At 37.2% G+C, this 14,533-nt stretch overlaps 1 protein-coding gene across 2 annotated transcripts in view; it reads left to right on the forward strand.

The window, feature by feature from the left end:
• Positions 1–2,805: 2,805 nt before the first annotated feature.
• Positions 2,806–14,533, forward strand: part of Prrg1 (proline rich and Gla domain 1) — a 111,371-nt gene continuing 99,643 nt past the window's right edge. Inside the window, exon 1 of one of the 2 annotated variants that reach the window (XM_090326264.1) lies at positions 2,806–2,892. The gene's annotated coding sequence lies outside the window, so the exon portion shown is untranslated. The other variant, XM_090326265.1, reaches the window with a different exon arrangement.

Raw genomic sequence — 14,533 nt, forward strand, 5'->3', positions numbered from 1 at the left:
GCCTTAGAAAACTCAAAGCCCAAAATGTTTTCTTTTGGCCACTGATTAGCATGTTCTCTCACTTTGACACTTTTGTTTTGATGCGCACAAAGGTCTTTTCAAGCTGAAATTACTTTCTGTAGCTAGTACTGGAAGATTACCTTCATACTGGGAATATTTTTAATGTTGTGAGAATTATTTTGAATGCTGTTAAATCTTTATATCGTTCCTTCAAGTGCAAGGTTTTAGAAACTATCCTGACAACTAGTCTATTGTATTACCCAGAGTCTCAAAAATCCTATTGATTAGAAATGAGGGAAACAAATCACAATTTCTTGAAAAAAAAACCCAAAAACCACGGACTTATCTTTTCTTCTCTAGACCATAATAACTTCTGGTTAGGTGGTAAATGTTTCAGTAATTAATGACTGGTCTTTTCTCAAATGTTTTATGTTGGAAACTTGTAATTATTTGGCCACAAAATGCCCCCCCCCTTTTTTTTATCAGAACAGGGGAAATATTCCAATGGCAATAGCCTTTGATCAAAGAAGAAAATATAATAAAGTATTTTAAGTTTGGCTCAGTTGGACTTCATCTTAGGGATGAAATGAGGCTTGGCTTCTTTTACCCCATAGCTAAGTGATTTAGTTCAGATCATTATATACTTTTGAGCTGCAGACAGAATGGCCAACATATGACTGAAACTAAGAAGAAAACAAGTAGGAAAGTTTTAAGAATCATAGCTTTTAACACTCAAAGTGATATTCTTTGTTTAAACACAAGAGCACACAGTGAGGTTATCTGAAGACCTAAATTCTAATCCCAGTTTAACCATACACTTCTATTGGGGGGGCACACATACATTTTATTTACAAGAGTGGTTATGAGTCTCAGTCCAGTCAGACTTTTTAGTTTGTGTTTTTAAAAACTAGAAGTGAGGAAAGAGGGACACTTTCTGTCTGGTAGCTACTTGGTAGGCTTGAGCCTATTATTTGTCAGAGGTTGTGGCTCTAAAGCTGCATAATGTGACTTTGGGAGGTACTGAGAGTATGACCCTGTCTGCGAGAGGTAAGATTGAAAGCTGGAATTTAAAATATTCTACTTTCTGGTTCCATTTATTCCCATGGCCAATAATAGACTTACCCTTTCGCAACTTGAGTTACACAATAGCATTCTCTTTTTGCCTAAGCTACTTCAATTCAGTTTTTATTACTCAAACCACAATAACCTGACAGATTTCAGGAAAAAAAGAATATAAATCCAGAAATCAGATTAAAATTTAACACACCACATATACACCTCTGTTAAGATGCAGAGATTAACTTTATGTATCCTCTGTGTTTTTGAAAGCATGTTATCTATGATGAATCATTAGGACAGGGGTGATTTGGTGCCCATGTACTTACAGATTTATGTAACTTTTGAAATCTGTGCCTTTATTTGCCAGAATATCTTTCTGCAGTAAGGCTTCTTAAGAACATCAACTTTGTAAAATATACACAAATGGAAGACACACAGAAACTAATGGGAAGAATTTCACCATATTTAGTTCTTTAATGGCAGTTACCATACTCTCCCATAAAGAGATTAGGAGTGTCTGGTAACTACCATTATTGATTGCAGGAGTCACAATCAAATTACTTGCTGGAAATGACTATTGGTGTGGTGCTGTGGCAACTCCTTTGTTAAGCCAAATGTTTCTTAATTCTATCACGACTGAAGTACAGATGAATAGAAAGTAATGAGTAAATCACTTTAGGCCAACACCCAATTCACTTTGTATTCAGTGAGAGGTTTAATAGTTGATATGAAAGTATGTGAGATGCCTAGCCACAGCTGCTCAGAGCCTAAACAGAAAAGCATAGAGCTCAATATTAAGTACATATGTAGCATGGAATAATAATCATGGTAGGTTCGTTCAAATGCGTAACATCAGAAAGCATGGTATCATGGTTTGTTACATTTTCAGAATCCTAAGGCTCAGGTTCTAAAGACATATATCTAAGAAGCAGAATCAAAGATGGGCTGTATTTGACAATCTGTGTTCTTTCCAAGATACTCCTGTAGGTTTGTTCAAGATTCTTTTTAACTTGAAGGCAGATTGCTGCTCTCCAAAGTTGTCCAGAAACAGCAGCAGAAGTTTGTCCTGAGGAAAGGGCAATTCCTGAGCTGTAACAGAGAGGGCAATGGTTGGCTAGTTACCAATCACGATCCAGGCTCACACATAGTCCTACACCAGAAGTCTGTGAATTAAAAATCTCCATGCCTCCAACTTCGTGAGAGCTGACTATGCACAATGGGGGGGGAGGGAAAGGGGAAGAAAACGACAAAGAAGAATGTGTGGTGAGATAGGCAGAGAGAGAGAGAGAGAGAGAGAGAGAGAGAGAGAGAGAGAGAGAGAGAGAGAGAGAGAGAGAGAGAGAGAGAGAGAGAGAGAGAGAGAGAGAGAGAGAGAGAGAGAGAGAGAGAGAGAGAGAGAGCTGAAAGGAAGAAGTGTTGGAACCCACGTGGATTTTAAGGAGAGATGGGGTGACTACTTGGTTCTGCATCAAGCCAGGTTTGATCAACGGTAAGTGTGGGGGTGCACAAAAGGGCCTTGTCAGCTTTGCTGTCACTGTTATAAACAAATAACATGGTGAAGCACTCCAGTGGAACGTTGTTTCCCTCTGTGGCAATGGTGGCGGCACAAGAGTCACTCCTTCCTTTCCCTCTATGTTTGGCCCCGCCCCTCGCTTCCCACCCCCTCGAGGCCCCACCCCTTCATTCCTAACCCCGCCCCAGGCGGCCCCGTCGCTTCCCACAGCCCTTTCCGTCGGCTCTCGGCTTTTAGCTCCTGCAAGGCTAGGCAGCAGTGTGAGAGCGCAGGCGCAGTTTGCAGCTCACGGAGCGCGGAGTAGCGGAGCGGGACTCGTGGTAAGTGTGGCAGCGGCGCCGGGCTCCTCTGAGGGAACGCTGTCCCAGCCGAGCTTACCAGAAAAGATCGGGTGGAAGTGAGTGACTTCGGTGGGTGAGGAGAAATTGTTGGGACTTGCTTTAATGTGGATAGCGCGACTACTAAAGTGTGCCGTTTGGGGCCGCGTGGGGAGCGCAGTGCGCGGTGGCGGGAGTGGAGAAGGGTGTGTTTGAGGAGAAAAACTGAAGACAGGGAACCCAGACCCTGAAAGTCCGAACACAAGCCTGGCAGGATCGCTAGGTTCGCCAAGGATCTGGAGCTTATCCCGGCTTTAAGTTCAGTCCCCAGGCGTGGTGCCCCCGAGAGGCGTCCCAGGCTTATCCCTTTGCTCCCGCTTTGGCTTCTTGAGGTCCAGGTTTGCCAGGAGCACTCCCCATCACTGGGGTAAAGATTTAGGGGTGGTGGGCTTTCGGCCTGGGTTACTGCCAAGGAGGGCGTGGCGTTCCTGTTACTTTCCTTAACCGCGTCCCCGGGAATGTGTCCCTCTTCTGGTCCATTGTGCTCATGGACATTTTAACAAAGGCTATGACTGTTTTGTAGGCAGTGGCTGGTGACATCGGGGGCGGGTGTGTGTGGGAGGGGTGCTTGATAAGTCGCGGTGTGGCCTTGGGGGGGATTGGGAATCATGGGGGGCCCAGCATGGTGGAGTGGAAGGAAGAAAAAAAACCTTCCTGCTTCAGCCTTTTCCGTCTTCCTGGTCCGCCGATTTTGATTAGTAGTACGAAAAGCCCCAGAGGGTTATGACTAGATTTGTGTGTGTGTAGTGTTTAGGCTCTTGTGGAGATTGCTTTTGTGATTGTGTTATACACGTATTTGCAGAAGAAAAGTGAAACCAATGGCATTTGACAGGAAATAATTGAATGAGAGGGAGAAGAAGTGAACTGACCAATCTTAAAGTTAGAGTATTCCCTTTTGGTGTCACAATGTAAAGCCAGACCGAAGGATGTGAAGTTGCACAAGTAAGTGAAAAGTTGGATAGAGGACTGTTGATGGTTTCAATCAAAAGTATATTATTAGGAGACTGCTGCCAAGTACTTGGGGAGACTTACGTTAGACCCTTTAAATATGATATCAAGATACAAAACACTAGGGAAAATACTCTGATATTGCATATGAGTTCATAGGCTTTAATTTTTAATTTTAAAATCTTTTTTGAAATATGATATATGTGTTCCCAAGCGAAGATGGTAATATTTTTATTCATTTGTTTTAATACAACAAAATGAATTGAGCTTCCTCTTCCTCCACTCCTTTCCTTGTCAATCCGATTTTATAAACATTTACCTTAAGATTTGATGTATAGTTAAAGATATAATTGCTCACTCCCTCAGGTATGAAGTGAACAGAATTCTGTTGTTTTACTATCTTTTCTTTATTTTCTAGTTATTCCAAGGTTTATGCTGATAGCAGTGCCTGATCAACTCCAATTCACCCTTCCAGACTTAGCACAGTTCACTTCCCAGAAAATTGTGCCAACTCTTTTTCTTTGCTAGTCCTGAGGCTTGAACTCAAGGCCTTGGCACTGTCCTTGGGCTTTCTCAAGGCTAGCACACTATCACTTTAGCTACAGCACCACTTTCAGCTTTTTCTGTGCATATGGTACCCAGGAACCGAACCCAAGGCTTCATGCATGCTAGGCAAGCGCTCTACCACTAGGTCATGCTCCAAGCCAAATTTGCCAGTTTTCCCAGGTGAAATAATCATCCCCTTGTCTGTAACACTGATGTCATTAGACATGTTATCTTCTTTTTTGTACTAGTAGTGGGACAGGAACTTAGGGCCTCATACTGTTGCTTAGAGGTTGTTTTTCCTCAAGGTTGGGGCTCTACTACATTAGGCTTACCTCCACTTTGGGCTTTTTGATGGATATTAGGAGATAAAAGTCTTCTGGACTTTCTTACTGGGTTGACTTTGAATCAGGATTCTCAAGTCTTTGCTTCTTGTCTTGTGTTATACCTATGTCAGCTGGGCATGTGAGAGTGTCTAATAAAGCTAAAAGAGTTACGTGTTAACAAATGCTGTTCGAAAGGTAATAATTTGTTCTGCATAAATTCATGTGATAGTACAAAAAACTCTGAATGCTAAAGTTGTATTTAATATTTGAGTAACATTCAACTAAAGAGAATGAGTAAAGACAGAAATGTGTTCCCATGTGTTAGTGATAGTTCATTATTACAAAAGATGTGCAAATACCTAGCAGATAAGGAAAAAATAAGGGTCAGAAAAAGATCAAGGCTAACATCTGACACTAAAACTAGTGATAAATCAACTTTTTGTAACAGAAAGTTAACTATTTACAGAAGGACACAACTAGGGTATTGTTATAATTTATGAAGTTCTACAAGTGAATCCAGTTAGCCAAATAGTATCCTCTAAATGCTAATCTATCTAAAGAAAGCTGTAACCTAATTAATTGTGTTATACAGTATTCCTAAGCAGTCTTTAGCTAATGGATAGCTCTGTCTGTCTGTCTGTCTCCTCTCCCCCCCTCATCCTAGTCCTAGTTTTTGATGTTCACTTTTCCTAAAAAATATACTCTTATCAATGGTCTATATGTGGAAGTAGTGAAAACAAACTACTTGTGTTGGTAAGTTGTTGGTGAAGTGGGAAAGGAAGAAAAAGATTGGACTGTAACTGAAGGTGTAATGCTAAGAGGAAAAACTGAGGGTGTAGAGTACTATAGAATAGGAGGATATGAAATTGAGTGAAAAAATACAGATATAGATGAGTAAACCTGGATGTATTCTGTTTAAAAGAGGTTTGCCTGCTCACTATTTTTCTTCAGTGGATCTTAACTCTCCTTGAATTCTACTTAGAAATTAATTTGCAGGGGGGTTGAATAAATTCAGCAAATAAACAATTTCAGCTATGATAATGTATTGGCTACACTATTCTGCTTTTCCATATAATTTCTTTTTTTTCAGTCATGGGACTTGACCTCTCGGCCTGGGCATTGTCCTTGAGCTCTTCAGCTCAAGGCTACCACCCTACCCCTTGAGCCACAGCACCACTTTGAGTTTTCTAGAGATAAGAGTTTCATGGACTTTTTAGTGCCAGGGCTGGATTTGAACCACCATCTGGATTTGAACCACGATCCTCAGATCTCAGACTCCTGACTAGCTAGGATTACAGGCGTGAGCCACTGTGGCCTGGCTTCCATATAATTTCACATTCAGATTTAAAAAAATAATTATGCATATGCTGTGTTATGATTATATTTCCAGCCCTCAGGAAGGATTGCTATGTCTGAAGTTTTTACATATTTTTAATTCATTTATTCAACTGATATCTCTGTGCCTATCAATTGCCAGTGAATGTTCTAAGGGTACAACCGAGACTACAACATCAAATAAAACAGCTTTACTTTATCACAGATTTCTTCTCATAAGTTGCTTACATTTTTTGAGGGTGGTGGATCTATAAAAAAGAAGAAATGTAAGGTATGTATGTTTATGTATATATACACATGCAATTATTTGCATATGCAATTATTTGCATGTGTACATACACAATTACCCTCCATGGTGACCTTTTGGCCAATGATGACTCTGTGTACAACACTGGTTTCATAAGGTTATAATGGAGCTGAAAAATTCCTATAACTTAATGGTACAGTAGACAGAGTGACATTGTAGTATAACACATTAGTCACATTTATGGTGATACTGGTGTGCATGCAATTCTTTATAAGTACAGCACAAGCAATATGTACAGTGCATTATCATTTGATAATGACAAATCAAGGCTCTGTTATTGGTTTATGTATTTATTGGGTTTTATTTTTTTAGAAGGTACTCTTATAAAATACTCACTACAAATAAATTACATATCAGGTGCTCAGTTCTGTAATCCTAGCTACTGTAGAGGCTGAAGACTGAGGATAAGGGTATGAAGCCAGATCAGGCAGAAAACCATTTTGTTCATTTTTAGGAAGGCCTGGTAAGATGTAAAGGATAGCCATTAGCAGCTTTAAAGACAGGAGTGTTGTTACATAATTTTCATTTTACACAGACTGAATTGGATGGTTGCTGGAAAGTAAAGCAGAAGAGAGACAAATTAGAAGAAAGGTTATCATAGCTTGAATTAAGGTAGTATATAATGAGGCACAAACAAGCAATCAGATTTCCTGATTCTTTGGAAGTGGAATGTAACAGAAGATGAGAATCAAGGATGATGGCAGGAATTTTCAGCCTTTTAACTGGTAGAATTGATTATTCATTTAATGAAATAGAGAAGATTGTAGGAAAAGTTTCTAAAAGTGAAGATTAAAGTTGGAGATGAGTTTCATATCCAGTTAAAATTCATAGATATGAATAAGCAGGAAATTACAGCAATGAGTCAGAGTATAAGCGAAGAGTTCATACCTTTTTTGATTAGTAATCATTGTTTTATAGCAGTTTTAGATTCATGGGAAAATGAGGCAGAATTGAGAACATCCATATACCTCCTGTTCTTTCCCAACACACAGTTTCACGTGCTATCAGGTTATTTTGTTCCACAATAGTACATTTGGTACAATTGATAAACCTGTGCTGAAAATTATCACATAAAGTTCTTAAAGTTTATACAGTGTTTACTTTTGGTATTGAACATTCTAAGAGTTTGGACAAATTCATGTAGACTTCTGTCTATTATTTTAATATTCAGAATAGTTTTGCTATTAAATCATCTGTGTTCTATTGCTATTTAAATCATCTGTGTTCTATTTATCCTTCCCTATCTCCAGGCCCTAGGAAACCTTGATCCTTGGTGGTCCTTTGTTCAAAATATAGTGTAGTGGGAATCATATAGTAAGTTAGCCTTTTCAGATTGATTACTTTCACTTAGCATGCATTAAGCTTCCTCAGTGGCTCAATGCCTTATTTTCTTTTAGTACTAGATAATAATTCATTGTCTGGATGTACCATTTGTCAGTTCACATATTAAGAAATCTTCATGTTCACAATGAAGTTTTGGGGATAATGAATAACTATTTTAATCTATGTGATGTGTGTGTGTGTGTGTGTGTGTGTGTGTGTGTGTGTAATAGTAAGTTTCCAACTCCTTTGAATAAATAACAAGGATCACAACTGCTGGATCATATGGTAGGAGTAATGTATGTTCAGTTTTTTTGCCAGTCCTGGGCTTAAGCTCAGGGTCTAAACACTGTTTTTGGATTTTCTCAAGGCTAGAACTCTACCACTTGAACCTCAGCACCACTTCCAGCTTTTTTTCTATGTATGTGGTACTGAGGAATCGAACTCTGGTCTTCGTGTATGCTAGGCATGCTAGGCACTTGGCCAAACTCCCAGCCCCAAGTATGTTCAGTTTTGTAAGAAACTGATATTTTTAAAAATTTTATTGTTGGAGTGATATACAGAGGGATTACAGATACATTTGTGAAGTAGAGAGTACACCAGAGTACAATGAATGGTAGTTCCACTTGCTCTACATCCTTGTTAACAATTGACAAAGTCAGGGTTCTGTATTTTGTATATTTTAATAGATGTGAATTGGTGGTAGTGGTATCTTACTTTTTAACTCTTGACTTTCAAACAGCATATAATATTGAGCATCTTTCAATATGCTTATTTTCCATCTGTATATCGTTGTTGACAAAGTATACTTCATACTTTCATTGGTTTTTAAATCGTTTTCTGTCATTGTTGAGATTTAAGTTTCATTTTTGTATTGTGGATAATAGTCATTAGTTTGTGGGTTTTGTTGTTGTTTTTGCTGGTATTGGGGCTTGAGCATTGTCCCTTAGATTGTTTTCCCTAGGGTAGCACTCTACCCCTTGGACCACAGCTCCATGTTGGGTTTTTGGTAGTTAATTGGAGATAAGAATCTTTCCTGACTTGGCTGCCTTTGAACTACAGTCCTTATATCTGTTTCCTGAGTAGCTATGATTACAAGTGTGAGCTACCAGTACCCAGCTTAATCTGGTAATTTTTTTTTTTGCAGATTTTCTCATGCTCTGTGGTTTGACTTCACATTTTCCTAACAGTTTAATTAGCAAAGCTGATTTTTTTGTGTAATGAACAGGATTTTATAAATCATTCTGTTCATAGAGCATGTTTTTGGTGATGACTAAAGTCTGCACGTCCTTGTTTAGATTTCCTTTTATATTTTTCTAGGAGCTTCGTAGTTCAGTATTTTACACTTAGGTCTAAGGTTTTAAGTTTATTCTTAATAAGTGTGTCATGCCTGTATTTCTAGTGTTTTTTTTTTCTTTTGGCATGTGCATGACTACTTGTTCTAATAGTTTTTATTTAAAAAAAAATCTCTCTTTTTTCATTATATTGTTTTCATTGTGAGGGTCCTGGGGCTTGAACTCAGGTCCTGGAAGCTATCACTAAACTTTTTTGCTTAAAGCTAGCACTGTGCCACCTGAGCCACAGTTATACTTCTAGCTTTTATTTTTTTCTTGGTGTTTAATAGGTGATAAGAGTCTCATGAACATCCCTTCACAGGCTGACATTGAACCACAATCCTGAGATTCTCAGCCTCATATGTATCTAGGATTATAGGTTTAAGCCACTGGTGCCCCACTGTATTGCCTTTTCTTTGCAAAGACAAGTTGTGAATTTCTGAGCCCTTATTTAATTAAATATATTTTCTATTCTTTTATCCATACCACATTATTTTTATTACTGTGATTTTGTAGGAAATCTTAAAGTTGGGTAGTGTTAGTCTACTGCCTTTATTCTTTTACAATATTATATTTGTTGTTCTGTATATTTTGTTTCTCTCTCTAAACTTCAGAAAATGTTTTTTTGTGGTACTGGGGTTTGAAACTAATTTTGATTTTAGCCTGAAGCATAGCATAGATTATGATATATTCCTTGACATTTATTTTCTGGGGTGATGAGCATTTCTGATAATTTTATATGTTTTTTGATAAATTTGCCTGAATATGCTTATTGAGTTTTTGATGTTTTTAAAAATAAGATTTTGCTTTGGTTTATTTCTGGTAATTTCCTGTTTTCAGTTTTACAAATTTCTGCTTTGATTTTATTTATGTTCTACTTAGGATTTAATTTGCTCCTCTCTTTCTAGCTTAAATGACTGGAATGAATGGAAGCTTAAATGATTGACTTGAGATATTATTTTCTAATATATGCATTTAAGCTATAATTTTCCCTTTTTTCCTGCTTTTTCTGTATCACAAAGTTTTTTTAATTGGTTGTGAGGGTTGAACTCAGGGCCTGGGTGCTATCTCTGAGCCTCTTTTTGCTCTAGGTTAGCATTCTTCCCACAAAAAGTTTTGTAAGTTATATTTTAATTTTTGTTTCATTGAAAGTATTTTTTAATTTCTCTTGAGATTTTTCTATGATACATGTGTTATTTTAGAAGATTATTGTTTGATATCTAAATATTGGGGGCATTTGAGCCATACTCTGTCATTAAGTTTAATTCATTTTGGTCTGAAAGTATACATTGCATGCTTTTATTTTTGTTAAGATATGTCTTATGTCTCATAAAATGATCTTGTAGTGAATGTTACCATAGGAGCTTTAGAAAAATAATAGCTAGTCAGGAGGTTAGGATCTGAGGAATTTGGTTCAAAGCTAGCTCCAGCAGTAAAATCCATGTGACTCTTATCTCCAATTAACCACCAGAAAGCCAGAAGTGGCACTGTGGCTCAATGGGTAGGGTGGTACCCTTGAGGTGAAGAGCTCAGGAACAGTGCCCAGGCACAGAGTTCAAGCCCCATTACAGATCAACAAAAAAAGAAAGAAAAAAAAAGAAAAAAGAATTGCTGTTGCTGTTGTTGGATGAAGTAGCTCAGGATGTCAATAATGACCAGTTGACTGTTGGTGATTTTGATTGACATGAGGGTACGTGAATTCCTTAGAGGTATTTTTGTTGTTTAGGTTCTGATTGAGGAAATTTGAGAGGGCCAGTGGGATTCTTCCCTTCTCAGAAACCTATAATCATAAGTAAGTGGAGGAGTTTTTTGATATTGATATTGATATTTCTTTTAAACAGACAATACTTGTTAATACTAAGGTTTTAGTTCATTTTACTTTCAATTACTTAATATGCTCTGAGTATTGCAAGTGTTTACTATAACAGATTTTCTGCCAGGGAGAGGAAAGAAATTGAAAAAATGTGCTTTACTTGTCCATCAGGTATTTTATCCTAAGACTGGGAGCTAAGAGACAAATTATTTAAAATGGATATTGTTTTCAGTCTGGTAAACTGATAATTTGAATAAAGTAGTAATATACCCCTGGGACATTTCTCATATTGGCATTTTAGTTGTAGACAAGATTTTCCCTGCCAGTCTGTCATTCTGTACACTTTATTTTAAGGTAAGGTAAAGTTAAAGAGGACAGATTGATATTGATGCGTGTGTGCGTGTGTGCGTGTGTGCGTGTGTGTGTGTGTGTGTGTGTGTTGATTTGCATCTATGTGGGAGTAATTGACAAGATATAAAGCATTCCTTTAGGGATTTAACAGGAACTACTAGCTCTTACTCTTTTATTTAGATTCTTCTTTGAAGCCATTTTTTTATGTTTTTTTTTTTTAATCGCCGCATGTTTCCTACAATGAAAAAGTAATTTCATTATCCTGAAACCTAGGGGACCATAGAAATAATACTGTCATTGCAAGGTGGTTTGTTGAGGAAATGAATGCATGTGTTCAGCTTTATCTCAACCTTTATGTAATGTCTTTGCTATTTAAGTGATTCATACACAAGATTTATCCTTTCTAAATTATAAATCTACATTCTTCTTTAAAATATTGCTGGACATACGAAATAGAAATCAAATAGCCAAGGAACTGAGGTAATCACAGCTCTTTAAAGTGTTTATAGTTGCTATGTTCTTTCCATTATTGCATGGTAATAATCGGCATAGTTATTTTTAAGTTCATTCAAATCCTAGTGATGAATTATTGATAACACTTATTATCTTATTGAACGTCTTGGCAATTAAGTAAGCCACAACTGAAATAATGATTTGAATTTGCAGACACATTTTAGTGCTTCAGAATGTAGAATCTAAGAGTCCTTTAAGAAAATGTAGTAAAGCATTTAAGTGTGACAACATACAATCTGTGTTTTTCCTGTCAAAGTGCTATTTAGTTGCTATAACTTAAACTATTTAATTTGACCAAGATGCTTTCTGCTCTTTATTGCATTACCACAGCATGGAAAAATCTGTGCATATATTGTTTCATGGAAGTTGTACAGCTTTTGATGTCCTTCTTAATGGCAGTTCTTTTGCACACTTAGTTATTTAATACCAGGATTTTGAATTTATCATATACCCAACTCTTTGAAAGGAGATACCTAAAGAAGTTATAAACCAGGAGAAAACTGAAAATGTCTTATAATTAAAATTCTTGACTTGGGGTTAGCCCCCTGTGTTGTCTTTCTCTCATGCAGAATTTTGTCTTAGAAGATGCCATGTCATTCTCTGGAGTCCTCATTAATCAAAAGCTTCATTTTCAGTGACAGTTACACCAAGCACTTTATATTCTTTGATTCTCCTGTATTTCTCTCCAGTGTGTCTGATGTTTGTGGTTTAGTCACTAACGTTACACATTCCAGTTTTTTTAAATGCTCCATGTGAGTAACTTACCACAGTAATCCACTCTGACATGTTTGCTTTAGGGAGAAAGCAGGAAAAGTTAGAAACATAAACCTAGTTTTAGAATTTGCTGTCACTGCAAAAAATTAATGGAATATATTTCAAGTTTCTTTTCCTATATTAGTATTACTTATGGAACTAGAATAATTATTTTGGCAAGGATATATTTACTTTCATATGTAAGTTTATCCTGCTTCAGTATCTCACTCATTTCCCCTTAGATTTACCAAGAAGATATTGTTGCAGTAGTGGAAATAATAAACACCTTTCTGTAGGTTAACAAGCAGTCAGAAAACAAAGATATTTTTGTTGTGCTAAACATTATTATACAATTAACTATTCTTTGAATTTTAAAATTTAAATAGAAATGGTAGGTAATATTTATGAATAGTATTTTATTCTCTAAGTTACAAATGCTCACCCAGATTATAGAATAGACATTTGATAAACTTTAACAGTCTATACCTGTTGTTTATTCATGTTCATCTTTCCTTAATTCTTTTCTATCATTCTATAGGCATATATTTATTGTGTGATCCAATCTTTTGGCTTGAGCTGAGGGCCTATACTTTAACATTTGTGCTCAAGGCTAGCACCTTTACCACTTGAACCATAGCCCAACTTCCAACATTTTTTTTAGTTTTGTTTGTGTTGATCCTGGGACTTGAACTCAGGGCCTGGTGCTGTCTCTGGGCTATTTTGCTTATGGTTAGTCCTCTGCCACTTAGAGCTGGAAGCTCTACTTCCAGCTTTAAGGGGTAGTTAATTTGAGATGAGAGTCTCACATTTTTTCCTTCCTTAGCTGGCTTCAAACCAAGATCCTCAGATTTCAGCCTCCTGAGTAGATAGGATTACAGGATGAGCCACTGGCACCTGGCTTATATGCTCTTAACTAATCTGCCCGGTAATATTTTGTCAGCTTTTCATCTAAATCTTCCCATCCACAAACATTAAAAGCCTCTGCCTGGTGGCCTCACCCATCTCAGTGCACCTAGATGGCACCATTTAATACCCTTACAAACTAAACTGACCCATTCAACAAAAAGTTGTATACAGTATCATCTGTTATTTTCTTTGATTTCTCCCTCTGTGTTTCTGTCCTTCACTTTTGGAACTAGGGCCAATTCTCTTCCAGTTTTCCAGCCTTACTAGTCAGGACATCCTCATTGCCTTAGTCTTGTTGTTCTCTGCCAGGCTCCCACCACCAGGAATCAGGATGCTAAATATACCTAGAATCCTTCCAGCTACAATGAGTGGGTTCTAGTCTGTTAGAGTCCTCAGAATGCCAGGAAGGACTTGAAGCCAATACTGTTGGGAATGAAATTTTCTCTTTTTTGTGAGACCCAAATCCCCTCCAAATAGCCTGTTCCTCAAAGAAATATAAGGAAGATTGCTCAAATTATTTGTTCAGTCTAGCTCCCCAGAAACTCAGAGCCATATTCATTATCTTTTTAAGTAATAATAGTTATACCAACAATAACTTCTCTGTATTTTACTGGATAATTTATTGTCATTTTCATCCCCATATAGTGTATGGTGTTTGTCCCACTTTATAATAAGGACTCTATATTTTAAAGAGTTTAAGTGCCCAAGGCCACTCTAATGTTGTATGGTAAAGTTGTAATGATTCTAGTCCAGATTTCTCTGACACTGGAGATTTGAGTTTTTCCTCAAAAAGCCCCAGTGCCTCTTCTCTTTCTCAGTTACACACAGTAAACCTAGAATAAAACTGAGTTTATAAAGAGAAAACATATATTGAGCAATTGTGCATGCATCTCAAGAACCAAGCATTATTGACTAGGCTTCATACATTCTAAATGTCAAATAAATGAATGAAGAAATGCCATGTAAATGACTTGTAAGGTAATCACTGTGTGCTCAGTAGAATAGCAGGCATATGGTAAGTTACCCAGAATATTTATTGAATTCATAAGATACTCAGACATTAATGAACTAATGATATTACCTACTGTACATTTCTGTTGGAACAGAGGATGATTATGAATGTGAGTAAACAGAT

Source organism: Megascapheus bottae, chromosome X (genome assembly GCF_031878675.1).
Source record: "Megascapheus bottae isolate mThoBot1 chromosome X, mThoBot2.hap1, whole genome shotgun sequence".
In the NCBI taxonomy this organism is placed as follows: Eukaryota; Metazoa; Chordata; class Mammalia; order Rodentia; family Geomyidae; genus Megascapheus; species Megascapheus bottae.